This window comes from Eupeodes corollae, chromosome 1 (genome assembly GCF_945859685.1).
Source record: "Eupeodes corollae chromosome 1, idEupCoro1.1, whole genome shotgun sequence".
In the NCBI taxonomy this organism is placed as follows: Eukaryota; Metazoa; Arthropoda; class Insecta; order Diptera; family Syrphidae; genus Eupeodes; species Eupeodes corollae.
The window spans coordinates 144,121,780-144,145,791 of NC_079147.1; the positions used below are offsets into that span (position 1 = coordinate 144,121,780).

General features: G+C 33.3%; 1 protein-coding gene across 5 annotated transcripts in view; it reads left to right on the forward strand.

Annotated features, from left to right (window-relative positions):
- LOC129946722 (extracellular sulfatase SULF-1 homolog) overlaps window positions 1-24,012 on the forward strand; it is a 336,741-nt gene that overhangs the window by 172,281 nt on the left and 140,448 nt on the right. For all 5 annotated transcript variants that reach the window (XM_056057007.1, XM_056057043.1, XM_056057036.1 and 2 more), the window contains one exon: window positions 544-568. The gene's annotated coding sequence lies outside the window, so the exon portion shown is untranslated. The remainder of the gene's footprint in view (window positions 1-543; window positions 569-24,012) is intronic.

Genomic DNA, 24,012 nt, shown 5'->3' on the forward strand with positions numbered 1-24,012 from the left:
AAAAAGCTTATACAAGCACTTTAAAATTTGTTGTTCCCATTTTCATACTTTTTGAACACAGTCATGAATTTCTAATGAATTCGTGGAAAATTGATATAAGCTATCAATGTGTGCAGTAAATTGATTTTGAACACTAAATGTGTGTAACTAAATTGACGTTTCACCTTGTAGATTTCATATGGAGTGTATTTGCTATTGAATGTGGTTCACATTGGACTCCTTTGACTCTTTTTTGACCTAACATCATTCATATCTTTTCTACTCGTAAGAAAAGAATACAAATATCTGCCTCAATTTTGGGTTTTCTTGATGTATGAAGAAGATGCATTTATTTGGTATCAACAGGAGTCGCCTCAAAAGCGAACCAATTGGGAAGACCGCCATTGATACATTTTATTTAAACGTGAAGGTGAGGTTTTTGATAAACCTAAGTGGGTCACTTAAAAACCCTTATTGGGTTATTCTTCTTTGAAAGTACATAATACATAAAGAAATGAACTTTTACATTAATAATTAATAAATTTCCTTTTTCTCTATTTTCAGTTTATTGACACCGTTTTCCAATAAGGTAAGTTTAAGCTAAGAACCCGGAGTAATTTATGTGTAGTTGTATTACAAAATTATGCATTTAATGAAAGAAAATCTCCATTTACTATCGATTAAAAAAACGTTTTTCAATTAGATAACTCATTTTGAACAACTCGCTATTTCTGCAGCTGTCAGTTTTGAATTTACTATCTTTTGACATTTGACAAGTTTAAACTTGGAAGATTTTTTTTTTGCAAGCACAACTTTTATTATTCCTTCTGACATACATCAATTTTCTGGATTTCTAAAGCCTCTATTTTAAAGCTTAAAGAATTTTTCAGTCCTCGCCCTAATGAAATGCTTTCAATTATGTTAGAAAATGGGTGTCTTATATTTCAGCCCATATAAAAGGTTCAAAAACAAATGTAGTACATGCATTCGAGAAACACTCAAATCCATTGCACATTAACAGACTTAAGAAAGGCATTTGAAAAATTAAGTCATGAAATTCTTTTTAATAATTTAAGTTAAATTGGACTTAACGACCGTTTCGGCATATCTTAAAGATAGATATTATAGCGTCATGTTCAGGAGTAACCCTTCATGTGAATTTAATTTCAATTCTGGTGTACCTCAAGGGAGTCACCTTGGTCCAGTTCTGTTTATTAATGATTTGACTTCTGTTTTGACGTGAACTGTAAACTGAAATCAACTGTTAAAGGGGACTGTTTTTACCATAGTTCAATCTGCTTGATGTAGGACGTAAAGGAACTTGTCTTCTAATACTTGAACGGCTATAAATAAATTTTAATTATTCCAAAATTGATGGAGGTATGACGGACCCATTGATTAATTTTATAATAAAGAACAGCTGAATGTACTCTCTGTGTTAAGAAAGCGATGGAAGATTTATGAGCGCGAGCCTATGATTGTACGGTGGAAGTTCGAGCCAGAATAGCATGAATCTTCTTTGCACTCCTATTCTGTTTATATGGACTGAATAAAAGGGAGCCCATATTATACAGCCATATTCCAATATTAGTCTTACAAATGTTGTATAAAGAATTTTAGAATAAAGGGTCGTGATAATCATGTGACAACCGTTTTATAAATCCGATTGTCTTATTTGCTTTATTAATAACATAGTTATAATGATTTGTAAGAGTTAATTATGAATTAAGAAGAAGGGAAGGTGACCTAGGTAAGAGATAATTGAAAGTCAAAACATTTTGTTTGCGTGTATAACACATTGATTTACATTTGTCTATGTTTAGTAAAAGCTTATCTATAAAACACCATTCACGAAAACTATTAAGATCATCTTGTAGGAGTAAACAGTCGTCAATTGAGTCAATACGTTTGAAAATGTTAATGTTATCAGCGTAAATTAAAACATATGAGTGTTTTATAATAAAAGGTAAGTCGTTAACGTACAAAATTAACAGTAAAGGACCTAAGTGCCTACCTGCTGGTACGCCAGAGTTAGTATAGAAATATGATGACCGCTCATTCCTAAAAACTACGCTGTATGATCTATTATATATGTACGACGAAACCCAACTAACAAATTTATCGTTAAAGCCTTGCGATTTAGCACAATTTATCAAAGGCCTTACTATAGTCCGTGAAGACAAAGTCGACTTGTTTCCGTTTTTCAAACGAATCTAAACAAAAAGAGGTTAGTAACTGTGGACTTATTTTGAAAAAAAACATGTTGACTGTCACTAATTATAGACTTACAATTAAACGATATGACTTTACAAATAATGGACTCTAATAACTCATTGGTGACGGACAGTTTTGCAATGGGACGATCATTTTTTATTTCATTTTTCCTACCCTTTTTATGTATCGGTGTTATGTACGAACTCTTCCAAATTTCAGGAAATTTTGAAATTGAAGATTTGAGGAATTCATTAAAAAGAATATGAAGAGGATAGGATAGGGAATAAATAGGATGCGCATTTTTTCAAAATATAAGAAGGGATACCATCTGGACCAGGGCTACAACAAACGTCAAGTTCTGAAGCTTTGCAAACGATTTCATCTTCAGAGATCCAAACACTTATTGAATTCAAATGAGGGAAATACCGTGAGAGGGCCAATGACTCAGGCGTTAGACAGGAGTTCGCTACTTTGAAAGCATCTTTGAATTTTTTTCCAGAGTAATGGCTAAGTTCGTTGTTGAACAACATACAGTTTGGAAACCCGTCAGTATTTCTCTTGCTATTAACATAGCCTAAAAGTTTTTTGGGTTGTTTTTTAAGTCGGTTTCAGTATTTAAAATAAAGTCATTAAAAAGAATATCTGAATAGTCAAAAAAAATATTTCTTAGCTTATTGTATATTACCAAGTCATTATTAGCTTTGGTTTTACTATATTTAATCCAGGCCTTGCTTCTTTTACTTTTTAAGTTCCTTAGGCAAGAGTCTAACCATGGAGGAGATTGAGAAATATTGCGCGGTATTCGTAATGGTGCGGTCTCATAAAATAAGTTAAACAGTAGAATTTATAGCACATAGCATTAATGTCGCAGTTCTCAAGCAAATGATTCCAGTTATCATTACATAACAGGTTGAAAAGTTAATTAATTCTGCATTTTTTGAATTAAATTCAAGATTTTCCTTGGAGTATTTAGGAATATTACATATATTTAAATTAAAAGATAAGGATAATAATAATAATGCTGGGTGATTATTAACTCCATTTGTTAAGATGTTGCACCCGTGGCGTGATGGTTACTGCAAATTGCTCTCATGCCAGAGGTCTTGGGATCAATCCCAGCCTGTGGCATCGAAAGTTTTTCCACGAGTACTGGTTCTTGCGAGGAATTAACAAATCCTCCAAATAAAGTCTTGTCATGAAAAATGCTTTCTGTAGATTCCCTCCATCCCTGGCGACAGTTGCAAGTCACTAGGCCCTTGTTTGATTTAAAATTTTGGCAAATGCTTATTATAAAAACTAGTATTTTTAATATAAATATTCAAACTCTTATGTACTGTATCTGAAGTTGAACGTATGTATTAAATAGACAATTAATTTGATGCTAAAGTCAAAAGCATATTTTTCACAGCAGAAAGCTTTCCGCACCATTTATGGAACATTAATTATTATTATCCAACACTTTTAACATAAGCTTCAATTTTATTTTTCTACAAATGAAATGTGAGTATTTCTGTATTGAAGACAAGAAAAAGCACAAACTAATGATTTTAAATGACCGATCAACTAAAGAGGATTACGTCAAACCGACAATGATGCGAAAAATTGCAGTTAAAGTCCGAGTGATTCAAATGAAATACAAGTTTCTGATTATTTGTTTTTCATGGTAAATTTAACCGTGACAAGAAGTTGCAAAATTGTTATTTGAATAGCAACAATATTCGCTGATTTCAAACAATTAACACTTTCAAATTATTAATGACTTCAAAATGGAAGAGATTTTCCTACTTGAGTAAATGCCGTTAACATTTATAGCTTGATGAATACTTTTTTGCATGACTTACTCCTAAGTATATGGTCATATCAAGTTTTTCAGCTTTATTAATTACTCGATGCTGATTTGTTTGGAATTTTTGAACCAGAATGGTTTGGGCCTTGTGCGTATAGCCATTAGTTATATACAAAATAAAGCTTAGGTTAAGCTCTTAATATTCTCAAAATCGACTTTTAGACTACCCTACAATGATTTTGTTTTCAAATAATAGATCACAAAAATACCTCTTTAGACCTTTTCAATATTTTTGAAATATATATACTAAACATCATTCCCTGTCTAAATACCCAGTCTTACAAAAAACTTCTTCAAAAAATGTTTAAATATGCTAAGAGAGAGTTTAAAATGATTGATATGAACGTACACTTTTCGCCTCTATTACATAACAGAATTTCCAAGAAGAACTTGACCTTAGTATGGTGTGGTGGTTATTGCATATGACTCTCATGTCTTGCGTTTAACCCCTGCCTGTGCCCCCTTAAAGATGTTAAGATGTTGCACCCTGGCGTGAAGGTTACTGCAATTGAATTTCATGCCTGAGGTCTTGGGATCAATCCCTGCCTGTGGCATCGAAAGTTTTTCCACGAGTACTGCCTCTTGCGAGAAATTGAAAAATCCTCCAAAATCAATTCTTGCCATGAAAAATGCTTTTTCAATTCTTCAGTGTTCAGTTTCGGCATGAAAACCTATAGGTCTTCTTCTTTCCTGATATGAATTGCACACAGGAATCGTTGAGAGTTGTGACTCGCTAGGCCGTAGTTACGCAACCTGATTTACTTATTTCCAAACAGTTTTTTTAATAAGGGCGGGTAGTTTTTTTCAATGTCAAATGTTGTTTCTAGGTCCATATGGTTCAATTTAGGGCATAAGAAATTAGTTATCATCGTTATGTAGCGCTCACTGTAGACAGTTACTAACGTTGTTTTCAAAAAGTACGGACCAATTTCGCCGCCGGCCCACCCAAAATCCACACCAAATTGTAACTTTTTGAGAATGTATTATCACCTGGTGAACCTCGCGTGGGTTGGTGGCGTCCCATATTCATCAAAAAATGTGCCCAGTAAGCGAACAAACGGCGTTGTATATGGTCATGAACTTTGAGCTCCTGAGTCAGTTGGATCTTGTGCGGGTATAGGCCCAAGTTCCGACGCAAAATTCGCCAAGTCGAAGTCTGCGAAAGGCCGAGTTCTTGTGAACGGTGAAGGATAGAATGTTGTTCTCGGCCAATCTTGCGTTCCTTGAACGTACGGGTGTTAGCAGATTATATACTAAACCGGTCATCTCAAATTTTCCCACCAAGCTTTGAAGAGTCGACTGTGAAGGGCTACCACGTATACCGTAAAATGGGCGCAATACACGTAACGTTTGCGTTCACGAATACTCATTTTAACATTTGAACGTGCTGTTCAATCGTGTAACTTGCCATGATGATTTGGCATAAACAACTCAATAATAAAATAAAATGCACGACTGGGTCTCACGAACTTGCTCCTGTATGCAAAGAGTCTGTTTAAAAAAGTACTTATTTAAGATTTAAAAATATGCCTGTAAAATAAGTTTGTCTTCAAAGATATAAATGCCATTTGATTTGTCAAAAAAAACTGCGTGATTTATCCCAAGACACAACTTATCCTAGGACATTTCATCCCGGAAAAGAAAAATACTTGTAAGCATACTTAACGAAAACAATTGTTTGTTTTATTTAACTTGTTCGTTCAAAGCTTTTTCCTTTGGATAGCTTTATTTTAATATCATATAAGAAGAACCAGGATGGAAAATAAATTATCTGAAGATAAGAAAGAGGCAGAACATTGCAATTGTAAAGCGACCACCTCGCCTATTGGTTGTGTAGTAAGGTAGGTGTCTAAAACAAATAGAGAATAGTTCATTTGAGTTCTTAGCTTTATGCAGATAGATAGATAAGGACATGTTTATTATGATAATGAAGGAATGTTATTGGTGGTAAAAGGTGCTTGCTACAATCCAATCACATGCCTTCCATTGTGCCATAATTAGAATTGCGTCAAATGCCATTGTGCTTTAACCATGTTTCTTTGTTAAAAAAAGCACAAAGATTTCAGATAATACTAATGGATTTTTCTTTGGTAATAGGGAACAAGAAGTACTACTTCCTTCTATTATTGAATTTTGCTTACGTATGTCCATGTTAATGATTTTATAATTTTTATTATGCGTATCTTCTATCTAGAAAAAATAAAGATATTTTCTGGGGATCGGTAGGCTTCTAAGCCTTGTTGCAGAATCATGCTAGGCGCTCTTAGTCGTCTCACAAATTTTGTATACAATTGAGAACTTTTTAAGATGGTGAAATTTGAATATCTAAAAAAAATAAAAGTCGATTGATTGCTCAGAATGCCCACAAGAGTCGATAGTCCATTCGGGACCCAATTGTCGTACAATTCGAGCGATTTAAAAAGACTCGTTATTGTGATTGTGTCACATATCATGGCTCCTCATAGAAAAAATCAGCTTTTTGAATTCGACCACACTGATAAAACTCCTGTCCTTTAACTGAAAAAGCATTTGAAAAAAAATATGATTTTATATCACCGCACCCTTTTTAAACTTTGTATCGAAGACTGTCAGTTAACTTGGAAATAATTTAAAAAAATGAACAGAAGACAAGGAAACTATACGTATATCAATTCAATTTAAGAGAAAATGTTTGAAATATGTTTGGGAAGAAATTAATCCGATTTATCTGTAAACGACATTCGGCCATAAATTATGATTAACTTTAGAAAAATTTGAACCAAATATTCGAAGAGGTATTTCCTTTATAATGAATAATCTATCTGCTGCTTGATTTTCATATTTCAATTATAGTTTCAAAATCAGAAATATGTCTGTAAGTATTTCCTAGAACTATTTTCAAGTTCAAGTTGAATTGAATGTTTGATTTATTACATTTTAAACACGTATTTTTGGTGCTGGAATGATTTAGTATCTTAAAATGCTTTAAACTAATCCAGTCGAAATATTAAGTTAATTTTTAAGAGTTTGATTTAAGGGACTCGGTAGCTGTTTAACAAAAAATTTTAGGAATCGGTTAATCTCATAAATGAATACTTGTGAAAAAGTATGTTTTTTGTTTTAAATTTGAGACGGTCTTTAGCGGTCTTAACAATGAATTTAAGAAAAAATTCAGTTTGTTCAAAAATGATTCACTAAGTAGCTTTCTGATAAGACCAAAAACTCAAAACCCACCAAAGACATTCTAAGATGGCAAATGTATCGGAAAGTAGAAACAATCTTTTTGCTGCACATATACCGAATGTTTTTTTTTAGCCATTTCTATTAAATACGGCTCTTACAGTTTTTTTTATCGGAACAGTGAATGCGAAAATAATTTTGTATTTCAGGTTATTACTTCTTTGGTAGGTCTCTTTTGACTGCTGGTTCTTTCTTTCTGATTCGATCTCATAAGTAAGCTGTTCTTGGCCGGCTATGTTTATGAACAGCTTTCATCTTGCTAACAATGGCCTATAACTGACTTAAAAACGTCTTTTAACCGGGTTATCAACTGCTTTTAACAGAAGTATCTACGGCACTTAACCGGCTCATCAACGGCTTCCAACCGGTTTATCAATGGCTTTTAACCGGCTTATCAACTGTTTTTAACCGTCTCTTAACTGTCTTATCTACTACCATTTTATGCTTAAACGATTGGTGAGAAATAACACCTTACTGACCAATATCGCTTATACCAATCATGGGAAAAACTGCTATTGAAAAGGCTAAGAAAGCAAACGTTGAAGAAAGAAAACAAAATCCGAACCATTAGTTGCAATTTAGAAATAAGCATTCCATAATAGACCCAATTTATCAAATTACGAGTGCGGGGGAAAAGGCACAGTATTTTAAATACTATAATCTAATACTACAAACCGATTGTTAAGAGTACGGTAACACGTCGAAAATTATTCGAAACAAAAGAAAAAATCAGCCGGTGTACTGTAAGAAAGTGTCATAGGACCAACCTTGTTTCTTTATATACAAAGGATATTCCAGTGGATATAAACGCTATTATGGAAAGCTTTGTTGATGGTAAGGCAATATAAGATCCGTTCCGTAGATCCGTTGCAAAGGCTATCATAATAATTTCAAAATGCAATCGATAAAGAAAGTAACAAACAAAAACTCAAATACTGTTCACATTTGTATAAACAGTACAACAGTACCTTACTCCAATATTGCCAAATATCTTGGAATTACTTTGGAGCTTAAATAAAAAGAGCAGTTAAAAAACGAGAAGATCTATACTTGAAGTACTCAAGAATCTATGTACAATACACCAATGATACATAAACAAAAACTTAAAACCGTTTGGATATATGGCATCCAGCTATGAGGCTGTAAAAAGAAAACAAAAGCTTAAACCATCAAAAAATTCCAAAATAAAGTCCTTTGTGGAAGAATAAATCCCTCTTAAAATAAAAATTTGGTCCTAGTGACTTACATCTCTCAACCCTTACTGTTAGCGTGCCATTTCAGAAATGGAGGAGACCTACAGCTAGTAGACCAATCCTAAACTGTTTTTTTATGACAAAAATTACTCATGGAAATTTTTTTAATTACTCGTAAGCGGCAGTACTTTTGGTGTCACAGTAAAGTATTGAATCCAATACCTCTAGCATGATAGTCCTTCAAACTTACCAACATGCCCATTGGTATACCTATAAGAAATAGCGATTTTATTCTTGAAATGATTTGCAAGTGCAACGCCATACCATCTCCGAAATGGAGACCGTCTGAAATGTACGAGAAAATTTTCGGAGATTAAGAAGATCCAAGCCTCATGAGCTGATGATCTAAAAGCTATGGGAAAGTATTATAAGAACAAACTTCTTCTTTAATGAATATTATAAATATAATGTAAAAAAGAAAAATCAATTGGCGATTTTTCATAGATTGGTCCTATTAACTAGTTGGTTTTAGTATAATAACAGTCACGCACTCCTCGGTACCGATTCTTACCGAGAGTCTTTTGAAGATATCCATCGACAAAACAAAAAAAAACAGATGTCAAAAACAGTCTTCCTCGTTTGAATCCACATTTAGGTTCCAGGAACGTCGAGAATTGTCAAAATGTCCAATTCCCCAAATTGGGCCGATTGAAATATGATAAATTACTTCTACTCGAGGCGGAAATACATTCAACTTATTTAAAACAAATTATCGCAGCAGGTACAAAAACGATCAATTTTGTGAAATGTACTCAAACAAAAATGTTCAATCGCATTTCTAATCGCGCCATTAACAATCACGTACGTAGCACTTGAACTAGCAACATATCATTTACGACATTTTCATTTCATCGCACAACAAATTAAATGCAAGTCGTGCAAAACAAGTTTTCAGCATTGAAATTTCCTGAAAATTGATTGCCTAGAAAAATATGTACATAAATAAAAATACACATCAAGTCAAGTAGTCTCTAAATCTCTTCTTTTTATTCTGAAACACTCCCAATTCGGGATAAACATTTCTGAATTTAGAACTTGAAAAAAGTTTTTAAAGTCATTTCCAGCAGAAGAGCATCCGTCTTGTCTCTGTTTAAAATCATTGTATATTTAAAGCAAATTATAAGAGTTCAAAAATAGAACTTCGTCAGTCAAATTGAAAAATACGAAAAATACATACAAAAAAACAGCATTTTAATTTGCTTTTCACAGAATATAATATAAACATTGAAGAGGACTAAAAGTACACTTGAATAAAAATAAAAAAAATAAAACGCGACACAAAGCAGATGCAATTTTTCAAAAATGCAAAACAAAATCAAAACAAAAAATCAACTTTAATCTGCATTTCAAAATAGAATAATTCTATCTGTGAAATCTCTTGGATACATCGCCATCACCGTGAATGTTTTCTCAAAGAAGTAAATCACTTTTTTCAGTTTAGATATTTAACGAGATGCTGACAGCAGACATCACGGATGTATCTACCAATTCAGCAACCGGTGATGTGGACGGACGAATGGACAAACGGACAGACAGACGGACCGAGGTTGTAAAGAAATCAATGTTTCATTTCAACTGCAGGTAGAAGATGATAGCTCCTCCGTTTACAGGTTTATGAAAAGTCATTATTGAATCGTTGAAAGCAGACTTTTGATTAATTAGTGAGAGATAAGTTTAGTGTGTTAATGTGAAATAATAATAATGTTCTTGAAAACTGATGATGATGTGATGAATAGAAAAGAATGAGTACAAATATACATAAACCCAACCAAAATCTGTTTATTTGCAAGTTCTTGAAATCAATGTCAAATTCTTTTTCAAAAAAAAAGGCTGGGATGCCACCCACACTGATAACTTCTCATCCTGACTGTAGATTTGTTTTGCTTGAAAGGATTGAAGGTTTTCGTCTTAATGTTAAAAAAGTCAGTCAGTTGAATTATGAAAGAAAATATTATAAACAATATTTTGCATATGATTCAATAGTTTTATTTCAAAATCTATTTTAGTAATGAGATTTTTAGTCGAAAAAAATGTACTGAATTTCGAAAACAATATTTTCTGGGAGATAAAAATAGTTTGAAGCCAATACTTTTCAATTTTGAAAAGAAATTTTAGCTGAAAGTAAATTTATCCAAGAAACTGCCAGCTCAATTTTTCTCAAAGTTTACTGAATGTTGTAAATGATACTTCTTATTAAACAAAATTAGTTTGAAGCCATAATCTCAATTTTTAGAAACTTTTATTTATTTTGTTTGGGTCTTTATTTCACTATCTTGTTTTTATTGGGGTAATTTTTTGGGTGGTCCATAACATTCGTAAGCCTCCATACACTCTTCCAATTTTCGTATTTATGTGGTTTGTCCAGGTAAGGTTTCTGTTAAATACTATGTTTTTCACGGATTCAACAAATTGAACTGGAATACTGTTTAGCAGTATTGGTGGAAAATACGTCGTTTCTAATGGGTTTCTGGATATAATAAGACATTTTGTTTTGGTTGCATTCAAACAGAGCCCATTAGATTGAGACCAGTGTAGAACCTTATTTAGGTTATTTAGGTCTTCATTTATCTCATAACCTTCATTTTCAATTAGACCTAGAGAACAGCTGTATCGAAGTTGAACGTCGTCGCCATACATATGAAATAACGAGTGGAATCCTAGAGACAGCAGTTCATTTATGTACATGGTAAATAGAAGAGGTCCCAAAACTGATCCTTGGGGGATACCTCTACTAAGCGGAAAGAAGGTAGATGTTTGATTAATAGCAACGACTGCTTGATACCTTGAAGATAAATATCATCACTGATGATGACACGAACTGGAATTTATCTTGTAGTTTGGTGCAAATAATATGGTGGTCAACGGTCTCAAATGCTTTTGAGATGTCTAAAAGTGTGAGGAAAGTCACATGGTTCTTATCAAGACTCTCTCTCTAATTTCTTCAATTACATTTATGAGAGCTGTTGTGCAGCTATGACCTGGGCAAAACCCTAATTGATTTGGCCATAACATTTCATTTTGATCCAAGTATTGCCTTATCTGCGTGTTTAAGATTTTCTCAAAAAATTTCGATAAAAAAGGTAGAATAGTTATTGGTCGGTACCCATTACGGTGCTTTGGTATAGGAATGATTTAAGCTTTTTCAAAATTGAGGCAAAAACTACAGTCGTTAAAATAGTATTGAAAAGATAAGTAAGAGGTTTGAAGGTATATGGAAGGACCGCTTTTAAAAACACTAGATGAATTTCATCAAAACCCACTGAATTAGATTTTATAGATAAGCAAAATTGATGAACATCTTCTTCATTCACATTGGAAGATAGGCTGTCGGCTTCCAAATTCAATGTGTTGGAGCTATCATTGTGTTCAAAAGATGAGAGAGTCGTAGATACATTTTTAGCATTATCTGAATTATTTTTATGCTTACCAACACCTATATCCTTAAGATTTTTCCAAAGCTTATGACCAGCCAGAGAAGGATTTAGAAAAATAAGATATTTGAGTCGAAAATCAATCTTTACCAACTTTAATTGATTTTGTTTTGAGTTTTTATTTTTTGTAAGAAAAAACTGTCAAATAGATTTTTCTCGAACTTTCACTGAATGTTGACAAAAATATTTTTTAAAAGATAAAATAAGTTAATTAGCCAATGTTTCAAAGTTTAAAAAAGATATTTGAGTCGAAAATCAATTTTTACCAACATTTAGTATTGTTTTGTTTAGGTTTTTACTTAAAGGTTGGACAAAATTTGTTTCGAGATAAAAATATTTTTGTTTTGTAAAATTTTCGAGGTGGCCGATATTTTGTTTACTTTTTTTGATTTATAAAAACCGTTAGTCTGATTTCTTTTCAAGTGTCTAGCGATGTTGGTTCAATCAAATCAAATGGGGTGGGGCAACAGTCCGTTGTGAACCAGGGCCTAGTGACTTACAACTCTCAACCATTCCTGTGTGCGAGTACTGTTGTCAGGAATGGAAGGTTCGTGAGATATTTAACCAAATATTCACCTTTTTTAAAATTGCTATTGTAAAAAAAACACCCATTCAATTTTTCTGCTTCTAGTTAGCTTAAAACGTGGAGAAATGTCAAAATTTTAGGTTCGACAAATCGGACCGATTACAATATGAAAAATCAATTATTTTGCCGGCGCGGTAGATCAACAATAGCTTGAATCTTCACATAAAAGTAAGTCCTAAAAAAGACCAAAGAATTTCTAGGAGTTGTTTTAATTTCAATAAATTGCATATTTACATCGAGTTTAAGGCCAAATACATACGATAGCATTCAACCTCAGGCACGCCTCTCTTTATTGTACGGGGCAAATCACCCGAAAACATACAGTGCATTCAGTGTAGAAATATAGGAAATTGTTTAGATGAACTTTTTTAAGGACGCACCGGGTTTTTGAACAAGGAAATACGCTATCATTTTACTGCTTAAACATCGTTCTCATGATTCCTAAGCTAGGAATCCATTTGGAGTCTTTAGCAGCGGCGGAGGTGTGTTTAAAACTCTTTCCAAGCAAAAAGAAGTTTTCCTAGAGGCTCTTAATACTGGATGAATATATCTTACTTACTTGAGGTGTCGCTACAGTCCGGGCGGACCTGGGCCTCAACCAAAATTTGTGCCTAGTTAGCTAACATCTGAGTCGCCGTCTTCCTATACTGATCAGTCCCTCGAGATAGGATTCGAAGACCTTCTGGGCTGAGGCGTTGGTGTATATTCGCTCTATATGACCCAGCCATTTAAGTCCTTGGACTTTTATTGTTTTAACCAGGCCAGTGTCGCTGTACAGCCCGTACAGTTCACCGTTGTATCTTCTCCTCCACCGTATCCGTTTATACAAACTGGACAAAAATCAAGAATCATCTTAAGACGCTCTCATTCTTTTTTGAAAGGGTCCAGGCATCAGCCCCAAAATGAGAATCGGTACAGTGATTGTCTTATAGATAGTGATTTTAGATGCTCGAGAGAGGACGTTAATACTCAATTGCTTTCTAAGTCCAAAGAAGCAGTGATTTACAAGGGTTATTTTTCGTTTCACTTTAGCGCTGCAGTTGTTGTCTCAATTCATAGAGGTGCCTAGGTAGACAAAGCCGTTAACTACCTCACAGCAAAAGCTGTCGATTGTGACGTTTTTTTCAAGACGTCGCTCGTCATTCAATCTTATTTTTTCTTGAATCGGGATATCCTTAACCGTACCTTGGCTACATCGAGCTAGTAGTCCGAGTCAATATTGACGCCCAAAATGTACGGACATCCGGTATGCTGTAGAAGTGTCGTTCGTCGATCACAATCTGGTCAATCTGGTTGGCAGTTGATCGATCAGGAGATTTCGCTGCCGTTCAAGCGTCCATGGTACGCGATCCGAATCATTTAAGCTTTTAAGAATCGGCATCGTTAAGAGTACAAGCTTATCAAGCTTACTCAAGAACTGAAGCCAATAGACCATTTGAAGTGACAGACGACGTGGGTTCTGTAGAATATGATAGCGAATTCATTTTCAGTAGACTCAATGAATTCGTATAGCAAACATTATTGATTTGGATTTGGTCCTTATCGATTTATAGAAGATTAAGTTTGTAACACCCGTAACGTGATGGTTAGTGTATAGGACTGTGATGCTAGAGGCCAGTTTACACGAGTACTGCCTCTTTGTTATTAAAAGTGTTTTTTCAAATGAACTGTTTGGATTCGGCATAAAACTGAAGGTCCCTTCCATGACTTGCATACAGGAATGGTTTAGAATCTTAACTCACTACGCCCTTTTTCTCTACGGTCTGTTACGCCACCTTATTAACATATCTTTTAGATAAGAGCAGATAATCATTCTACGTATTTCGTATTATAATATTACTCGTATTACTTTCAACCAAAAATTAACCAAACTGACATTTTGAAAACTATTGCTTAGTTCTGTTTGTTTATAACATTCACTATTTGTAGGCGTTTAAACTTGTTGATAGGTTTGACGTTTACGAAGATTATTCTACGTTCGATTTTGACATAAGTTCTTGACATTTCAGGTTTAAGTTAAGCTATGCCAATTACGATTATAAGATATCTGAACCGTCACAAATGTACAGTTGTTCATCTAGATCAAAGATAATTATAATCGCAAATAATAAAATCACTGAAATGTTACCAAATTTCAACAATTCAAGTTTGACAAATTTCTAAACAGATTAAATTATGTGTACTTGTATAATCAAACCGTGCTCCTAGTATTTCTTGTTCCCCATTGCCAACAAAAAAGCTATTAGCACCACCTGAAATGTTTTTGCTTCTTTAACAAAGAATGTAATCAAAGCACAATGACATTTGACGACATTTCTAATTATGTCACATTCGCATTGTCATTTTATTCTTCTTTTATGGGTGTGTTCCGATCATTATTAATTATTTTTACTCACGATGTATTAAAAGATTATTGTTATAGTTTAAAAAATAAGTTAAAGATTGAAGGGTCTTCCAATAAGAGGTGCTATTTTAATATGGCATTCTCAGCAATATTTGTTTTATAAAAAATCAGTGGATATTAATTACTTTTTAAAAAGCAGCAATAGAAAGCATATCCCTTTTATTAAATTTGTCAATGATGGTGGCCATTGTTATCACGTATTTGACAGATAACACGGTCCGAAGCCTTTTCTTCCAAAATTGCATTTTTGTATTAAATTTAAGCAATTTTGTATCATTGTTGAAGCGTGTACAATTCCACTTTTTAATAATTGCTTATGTCAATGTCATAATGTCAAATGATAATGTCAAAATATGACAACTTTAAAAGTGACAGCTGTCCAAAAAGTGGCCTATTGAAATCTTAAATGTAGTACAACATCCTACAAAAATGAAAACAAGTCTCAATGGTTCTCTTCAGCTAATTTAATTTAATAAGTTTTCAAATTAATAACACACGGTTCTATTTTCTTCATGGTTTAAAATAAAAACCAAAATAATTAGAACAATCTTTCTTATCTTTCCAAACACTTGAATTCTTGTATATGGACAATGTACATTACTCTCGTAGAATATATGTAAATGTGCAAAAAGCTGACGAACGGCTTTGGAATTTGAGACTCATTGGCAGTGACCGTGAATTTAATAAAAAAGAAATAAAAATCACCTGCATATTCACCATTCACCGCATGTGACACGTCGCTTGTCGTCTTCATCGTAGTCGTCCGTCGTCGTCGTAAGTGTAATTCAAGCTTGATTTTCACATCCTCAGACAACGACAATGACACCGACACTGATACCGCCTCATATAAACTTTTTAATGACTCAACAGTTGTGTAGATTTTTTATATTTATTTTTGTTCGACACAAGATGATGTTTTTGTATACGCATCCCTGAACATTGAGAAGCTTGTATCACCCAAATGAGGACTACAAATTCTTGACTTTTTGTTTTTATTTTTCATATGGGTAGAACGTAGAAGAATAATATTTACCTAAGTGTACACTTCAAGGTGACCATATTGTTTTTTTTGAGGAAAAGATATGACAGTTAAAAGCGTAGGTGGACCCTTATTTTACCCTCTTTTAGAGCTACTTTTTTAACGTCACGCAAACCCTGGCACTTGGAGTATTTGACGTATTTTCCAATTTTTCCAATCAGCGAATGGTCACTTTAGCGCAACTTAAGCTAAACTTTCATGTTCCGATTTTGCTTAGAGTCGAATAAACAAATAAGTCTACTTTTTGGCTAGTTTCACTGACTTTTCTTTTTGTTATTAATTCCAAAAATAAGACTTTCCTTTAATTCATTTTGTAATATTCAACCAATATTAAGACAATTGAGTTTGACAGATGTCAAAAGATAGTGCTACCAATTTGAAATATAAGTGTTTTGGACTTTTGGATGGTAATGTTTACCATTGTCATTAAAGATAAAAGCAATGAGTCAAGCTAATGAATTTTCTAATGCCTGTCTTAAAAAAATCGTTAAGGTTTTTGATTAAGAAATTTATTTAATTCAAATGGTCACCCCAAAATGTATGTTTGAGCTCCCTAAAATCGCGTGAGTCTCGTGATGTCTTATTTTCTTTTTGTCGCACACTTCACTTGACAACAAAACTGAACTCTACCACAAAAAGTCGCTCACCTTGGACTGTTTATTCGTGTTATGTTTATTTTTTCAAGCTCGGTTGGTCTGAAGTCTTGAGAAAAAAAATGAATGAATCAGGACTTCTTCTTCGTATGGGTATTTGTATAATGTATATATTTTAAACCCATTTCCAAATCGAATAAAAAGGAAGTTTATTTTTGTATATGTTCTTAGCACTGGAATATTGAAGAACCCGTATATGTTTGCCCCTAAGTTAATTATGTCGATGAGAATGCAATGCAGACAGATCAAGTTACCATATTGAAGTCAAACGTTGAAAGCAAGAAATCGCGCGCCAAAAAGAAAAATAAGAAGGGATAGAAAAAAGTACATCTTGATTTTATTCATTGATGAACTTTGTACAGAAAACAGGATAGAATTAAAATTTTACTTTCACTTTCAGTTCAAGTTTAATCATTTTTTTTTCGCCCCAAACATTAATGTAAGAACGACTTAAGAACTATTTTGTACCTACAAAAGAAGAAAGTCATTTTACAAAGGGGTTTCCAATAAGGGCGGGCTCATTTTGACAACTCGTGGTGGCCATATTGTTTCTTTTGGTTTCTGTCAAAAAAATCTTCTTTTAAGCAGTCACTAAAGACAATCTTACTCAGCCAACACATTTTCAGTTCGAATGTAATCATTTTTGTTTCGCTCCAAAAATTCTTAAGAACTATTTTTGACATACAAAATATTTTTGACATGGTTTTTGAGGAAAGTCTATGCTTCTTTTGACACGTATCAGTTTTTCTGTCACTTTACAAAGGGTTTTCCAATAGCGGCGAGTTCATTTTGACAACTCGTGGCGGTCATATTGTTTCTTTTGGTTTCTGTTAAAAAAAATCTTCTTTTAACCAGTCACTAAAGACAATCTTACTCAGCCAACACATTTTCAGTTCGAATGTTATCATTTTTGTTTCGCTTGAAAAATTCTTAAGAACTATTTTTGACCTACAAAATATTTTTGACATGGTTTTTGAGGAAAGTCTATGCTTCTTTTGACAAGTATCAGTTTTTTCTGTCACAAAGGGTTTTCCAATAGCGGCGAATTCGTTTTGACAGCTCGCGGCAGCCATATTGTTTCTTTTGCTTTCTGTAAATGACCCGTACATCAATGAAACTTCGAGGCTGTTCGTGAATGAAACTTCGAGGCAGTCAATTCGGAGTCGCTCACAAAAACTCGGCCTGTCGCAGACCACATTACGTATTTTGAATCCTGATTTTGGATTCTGTAAGAATGCAGGCCCAATTCTTAGAAAATCCAACCTACCTATTAGCTGAAATTAAACGACCATACAAAGCGTTGTGCGTTCGCTGATTGGATTTTGGAGGAATTGGAAGTTGATTCCCGTTTAGGTCGAAAATTTATTTTAGCGATGAGGCCCATTTTAATATGCTTGGGTACGTCAAAATATGCAAATGACTCCTGCATTCGCAAGCTCCTTACGAGCAATTTAACATTCAAGCTTATTGACTATCAAAAGCTAACCCCAGCAAGTTTTAATACCATCCAGATGTAAGTGAATACTTGTCTCTTATGTCAAAACTATTTGCCGACTAGATACAAATTTCTTAAAGGGTAAAACACAGTTCTAAAAACACTTTAGTCTTTAACAAATAAAATAAAATAAATTATGTGATGCAACAGTCCTTTCAACACCAGGGTCTGGTGACTTACAACTCTCAACCATTCTTATGTGCGAATAATTTAAGGGATGGAGAAGACCTGTAGTTGTTATGCCGAATCCGAATGGCTAATTTGAGAAAGCTCTTATTTTGACATGAATCACTTGGAGGATTTGTCAATTCCTCACAAGAGGCAGTACCGGTGAAAAAAAGTTAGGTGGCACAGGCAGGAATTTAACCCAAAATCTCTAACATTACAGTCCTACGCCCTATCCTCTACGGTTTCTACAACAAATAATGTTAATTATTCTAATAATATTAGAATATTAGTTTTAAGACCAACCCTTCAACCCTTCTGATCCAAATAAGTGCACTCCTTCTAACATACATAAAAGTAGGTAATTCTATCCATTCTTGCTACTTAAAACCTACCTCTCAGTCTACTATCTAAAGCCCTATTTTCAATTCGAATCTTTCTTATTTTAACGACTTCTATGATGATACTTTTGTCTTCCATCCGTCATAACGTCTAAAACCCGGAACCAACAAAGATCAATGGCTGATTCATTATGTCGAGGCTTCAGTAAATTATACGATATTGTACGCCTTTACCTCTCTCTCTCGCCTTTACGCACCATAAACCAAACTCTGTCTGTAGGTAAGACCAAAACTAGCGTCTTAGTTTCGATTCAAGAAGAAGGCCTCCTCCAAATAACCCTTCTTCAACATTTCTCCTTTAACCGTCTCGAAGGATCTTGCAACGTTTACTTCGCACTAGATTAAGAACTATTTCCTCTCAGATTCAGTCATAATGCTCGTCTTTAATAATAAGCCAATTCTTAACGTCTCCCCAACTTTATTACTTTATTACAAAAACTTCAACTACTTTTCTTAGCTCCCTAAAACTGCCATTTGACATTTTTGCCTTAACAGAAACCAATCTTTGTCCCAGTTTTCTTGACAGTGAGATTTTCACTTCTGACTTTATTGTTTTTCGTGCCTGTGACCGCAGAGTTATTTTGTCCGTTCGCACTCTACTGAACTCAAGACTTATCGAAATCTCCAAATTGGCACTCTTTAAACTTGTTTTCATTAAGGTTTCAAAAGCCCATTCTCACATTCACAGTCGAATAAGATTTCCAAAAGTCTCATTTTAATTGACTCCAATTGATATTGTCCTTAAAAACGTCTATGTGTCTCAAACCTACATCAAAAGAACTCTTTATATCTTTACCATATTTCCCAAAGAGTTGCGAGCTCTTCGTAATTTAGGTTATGAACAAATTTTTTAAATTACGAGCAGACTTCTAACAATTTTTCTAGGCTCTGCGATTTACTATACTATGCACTTCTTGACAGGATGCAAACTTATTTTATCTCTAACTCAATTTTGTTCAATAACAATCTTGCTCTTCAAAAAAGCTAAGATGTTGATTTTGAAGTTATCAGTTCTGACTTCAGCAAAGCTGTTCATAAGATTACTCATTTTTAGCTAAGCTAAAACCCTTCGGGTTTCCTCCAATAAGTAAGACATTTGGAAACCGCCAATATAGTGCTGTGCTCAAATGTTATGAGTCTAATCCCTTCTATGCCACCCCAGGTGGTGTTCCTCAGGGTAGTCACCTTGGGCCAATTTATGGTGTTGAAATTATTAATTCTTTTTTAAATCGAAAGACATATCATATGTCTCTTCCTTGATTCAAAATTTATTTATTTCTTCGATGGTGTTCTAAAAATTGTCTGGAACTGAAAGTCTCTAAATGTCAACATATGACTTTTTCTCTTAAACGACTGCCCTTGCCGCTTTTGCATTGTTCCTGTTCCCAAAGTTTTATTCTATTTGTTTGACCTCTTCTTGAATACGCCAGACCAACTCATTCAGAACTTGCAACGTAGGTTCCACCATTACCCCTAACGAACGCCCCAGCTTATACTCTTGCAAAATTGCGAGCCGTTGCATTCATACTTTTCGTTCACCAAGTCATCACAAGTGCAATCGATTTTTTACCACTTCTCAAATGAATGTTCGTAACACCAATCCACGTAACGTGAGATCTTTACCCTTCTTCTGTCTTCATACTTACCACACCAATAATGGCGACTTTAACCCAAGTACAAAAAGAGGCTGGGATGCGACCCACACTGATAACTTCCCATCCCGTCTGTCGATTTGTCTTGCTTAAAAGTTTGTCTATATGTACTCGTATCAATTTTTACCAAATTTGCGTACTATTTTTTGTAGATTTTATTTTTTATGAAAAAACGAACTGTTGGATTTTTATATAAAAATTACTGAATATCGAAAACAATATTTTCTGTGAAAAAAATATGTTTGAAGCCAATATTTTTAATTTTTGAAAAGCTTTTTGAGTCGAAAGTAAATTTTTACCAAGTTTTAGTATTGTTTTTTTTTTGAGTTTTATTTTTTGTTAAAAAAAGGGTCAATTCGATTTTTTTAAAATTTTACCAAATGTTGAAAGCAATATTTCTTATGAGATAAAATTACTTTGAAGCCAATATTTAAAATTTTGAAAGAGATATTTGAGTCGAAAATTAATTTTTACCAACATTTATACATTTTTTTTAGGTTTTTATTTTTTGTAAAAAAACTGTCAATTCGATTTTTTTCAAACTTTAACTGAATGTTGACAACAAGATTTTTTGAAAGATAAAAGTAAATTAAAGCCAATATCTCAAAGTTTTGAAAAGACATTTGAGTCGAAAATCAATTTTTACCAACTTTTATACATTTTTTTTAGGTTTTTATTTTTTGTAAAAAAACTGTCAATTCGATGTTTCTCAACATTTTTAAAAATGTTGACAACAATATTTCTTATAAGATAAAATAAGCTTGCAGCCTAAATTTCAAGTTTTTGAAAAGATATTTGAATCGATATTCAATTTTTACGAACTTTGAGTAATGTTTTTTTTTAGATTTTTATTTTTTATAAAAAAACTGTCAATTAGATTTTTCTCAAAATTTTATCAGATGTCAAAAACATTATTCTTCGTTGCACAAAATTGTTTTAGAGATGAAATCATATTTCAGTCGTAAAATTTTGGAGGTGACAAATTTTGTTTTCAGTTTTATTGATTTTTATAAAAAACCGTTATATTGATTTTTTTTCAAAAAATATACCTGTTTGGTATCACGTTACAATATATTATATACAATTTAATTCAAGACTCTAGCATTTTTGGTTCGTAAGATATTTAGGGTTAACCAAAATTTTCACCTTTTTTCAAACTGCTATGGTAAAAAAACCACAGACGCAATTTTCTTGAGAGCCCTTTCTGCATCTTTCTGCCTTATTATCTGTATAACAAAATTTATTTGAAACGGATATCTCTTCTGGTTCTTGAGCTATGGACGACGAAAAAAACGTAGCGAACGTACGGACGTACGGACGTACGGACGTACAAACGTACGTACACACGCACGCACAGACATCTTTCTAAAAATCTTTTATGTTGACTCTAGGGACCTTGAAACGTCGAGAAATGTCAAAATTTTCAATTTGACAAATCGGACCCATTACAATAACTTCCTATGGGAAGTTAAAAATGTAAAGTTTAGCCAATAGTGCAATTAGCCTTCATTTTAATCTTAGTATCTTGTCCCTTAGAAACGAAGCCCTTTCTCTAAACTTCCTTAACCTTCTGCTCTTTAAGTTTTATGTCAAAAATGGCCCACATTAACTTTTAAAAAATTAGCGAATTCATTGACATCTGTCAAATTAAACTTTTTAAAGGATTGAATGGAATGGTCAAGTTTACAGTTGGGAATTCCAAAACAAACCGTTTAAGCTTGTTTGTTTTGTTTATTTTCACAAACTGTAACTATTTAGACATGTTCGAATTCCAGTTTTTAATAAAAAGGAATTCAGAAATTTACTTACTGGTTAAAAAAAGGAAAAGAAAGGTTTAAAATTTTGGATTTACTTATTAAATTTCTAAATATTTACGAAATGCTACAAAGTAAAATGTTTTAAAACCTAAATTATTTTTTTTCTAAAATTTTGCACCATTGTTTTTATATTAAATCGTTTGTTGGAAATGTCAAAGTTCGTTGTTCGCGATTTGTATCTCATTTGTTCTGAGTGCAATGAATTTGCTGAATGTTGATTATTACGTTAATAATAAAACGTTATTAATAAAACCTGAGCCAAAATAAATTCGCGATTTTCACAAAAATAAAATGTTGGCCAAACAGAACACGATGTAAAATTTGTGAGAAGAGAAACCTTGGTTTGTGTTTCTTTTTTTCAATTCAAAGCTCGGAGCATGCTCTATGAGCTCTGAATAAAATGACAGAGCTAATGGAATGAAAAGCTGAGCTTGGCCGACTTCAAGTTTAAAAAGAAAAACTCCTTAACGGTGCAAAGGATCAAAACCTCATCTATTCATTTTTTTACTATACAACAGCCACTAGGTGGAGCTTCCGTTGGTTGGTATTCTATGTACATATGTATATCTCTTTGAACAATTATACGTTCCCAAAAAACACACATTTGCTATCAACATCAAGAACTGTCAAATTATTCTCATCGGAAACATTTAACAAGGCAAATAATCAACAAAAACTCATTTATTCAAGACTCACGTTCGGAACGCAGTCAATGTCAATAAATATGTTAGTTATTAGTATTAAAGCCACGTAATACAACACGAAAGATGAAATGATTGGTGTTAGAAGTTGGCACCGTATGTGAATAATAAATCTAACTTAAACTAAATCTTACAATCTACTACGATTCTACTATAATTTATAATTCCATCCCACAATAATTGACATTTAATTCAAAGAAAACAACAACAACACAAAAAAAACTTGACAGCTAACAATAATTGTAAATTACTTGTGAACAGCTTCAGTAATTATTAAGATCACAATCCCATAAATGTGATTTTATTTTGTTTTAAATATATTCTATAACTAAACACTCGATTAAAACACACTTGAATGAATTTAAAATTAAAATTTCCCATAGACTATGTGGACGTATGTTTTAATGCGCCACCTAAACAAGGTGTGCTAGCTAGAAGTCTTGTTTTGTGTGACCAAGCCACCTGCCAGTCAATAGACGTACAAGTATATGCAATTGTCAAATCGAGTGTTTTCAATATACATATGTTTTGTGTATACTCGTATGTGCGAGATATGCTCACAGGTGGAAAAATGGCGCCTCAAAGAAAACCCAACATGAAAATATAATTAACTGCAAATTGAGCAATATCCGTGTTCGTTAGGTGTGCTAGGTCTGGTCTGGTCTGAGTTTCTTTCTCTGGTGCTGTGGTGGTATAGTCGAAACATAGCCAACAGGGATTGGGTCGGGTTTCCGCAATTGGCTCTTGGTTAAAAGTGAGAAATTACATTTTGTAAATGCTGACAGCGCATTAAACTAATTGTAAGTGCGGGTAACTTTCGTCTAGTGCTACTTTTCAGCTGGACTTGTTTTTAATTTAGCTGATTTGCATTTGATGGATGTATTCTTGATTTTGGTTTAAATCGTAGTGAGTTTAAAGGTCCAACATTATAATGGACTTAACTGAGCTTGAAAATCAACTTAAGCGTTTGATCAAGTAAACAGTTTTGAATGTCATTTAAAATAATAGTCGTTGTTGCACTTTCGTTAACTTTCACAAAATGGCGCTGGAAATGTTAATGTCAAATTTGAATCGGATTTCAACTCAACATATGTCTAGAAAGGCTCTTCAAGGTTTAAATAGCCGGTTTTGAATGTAAACCATACCTTAACGTCAAA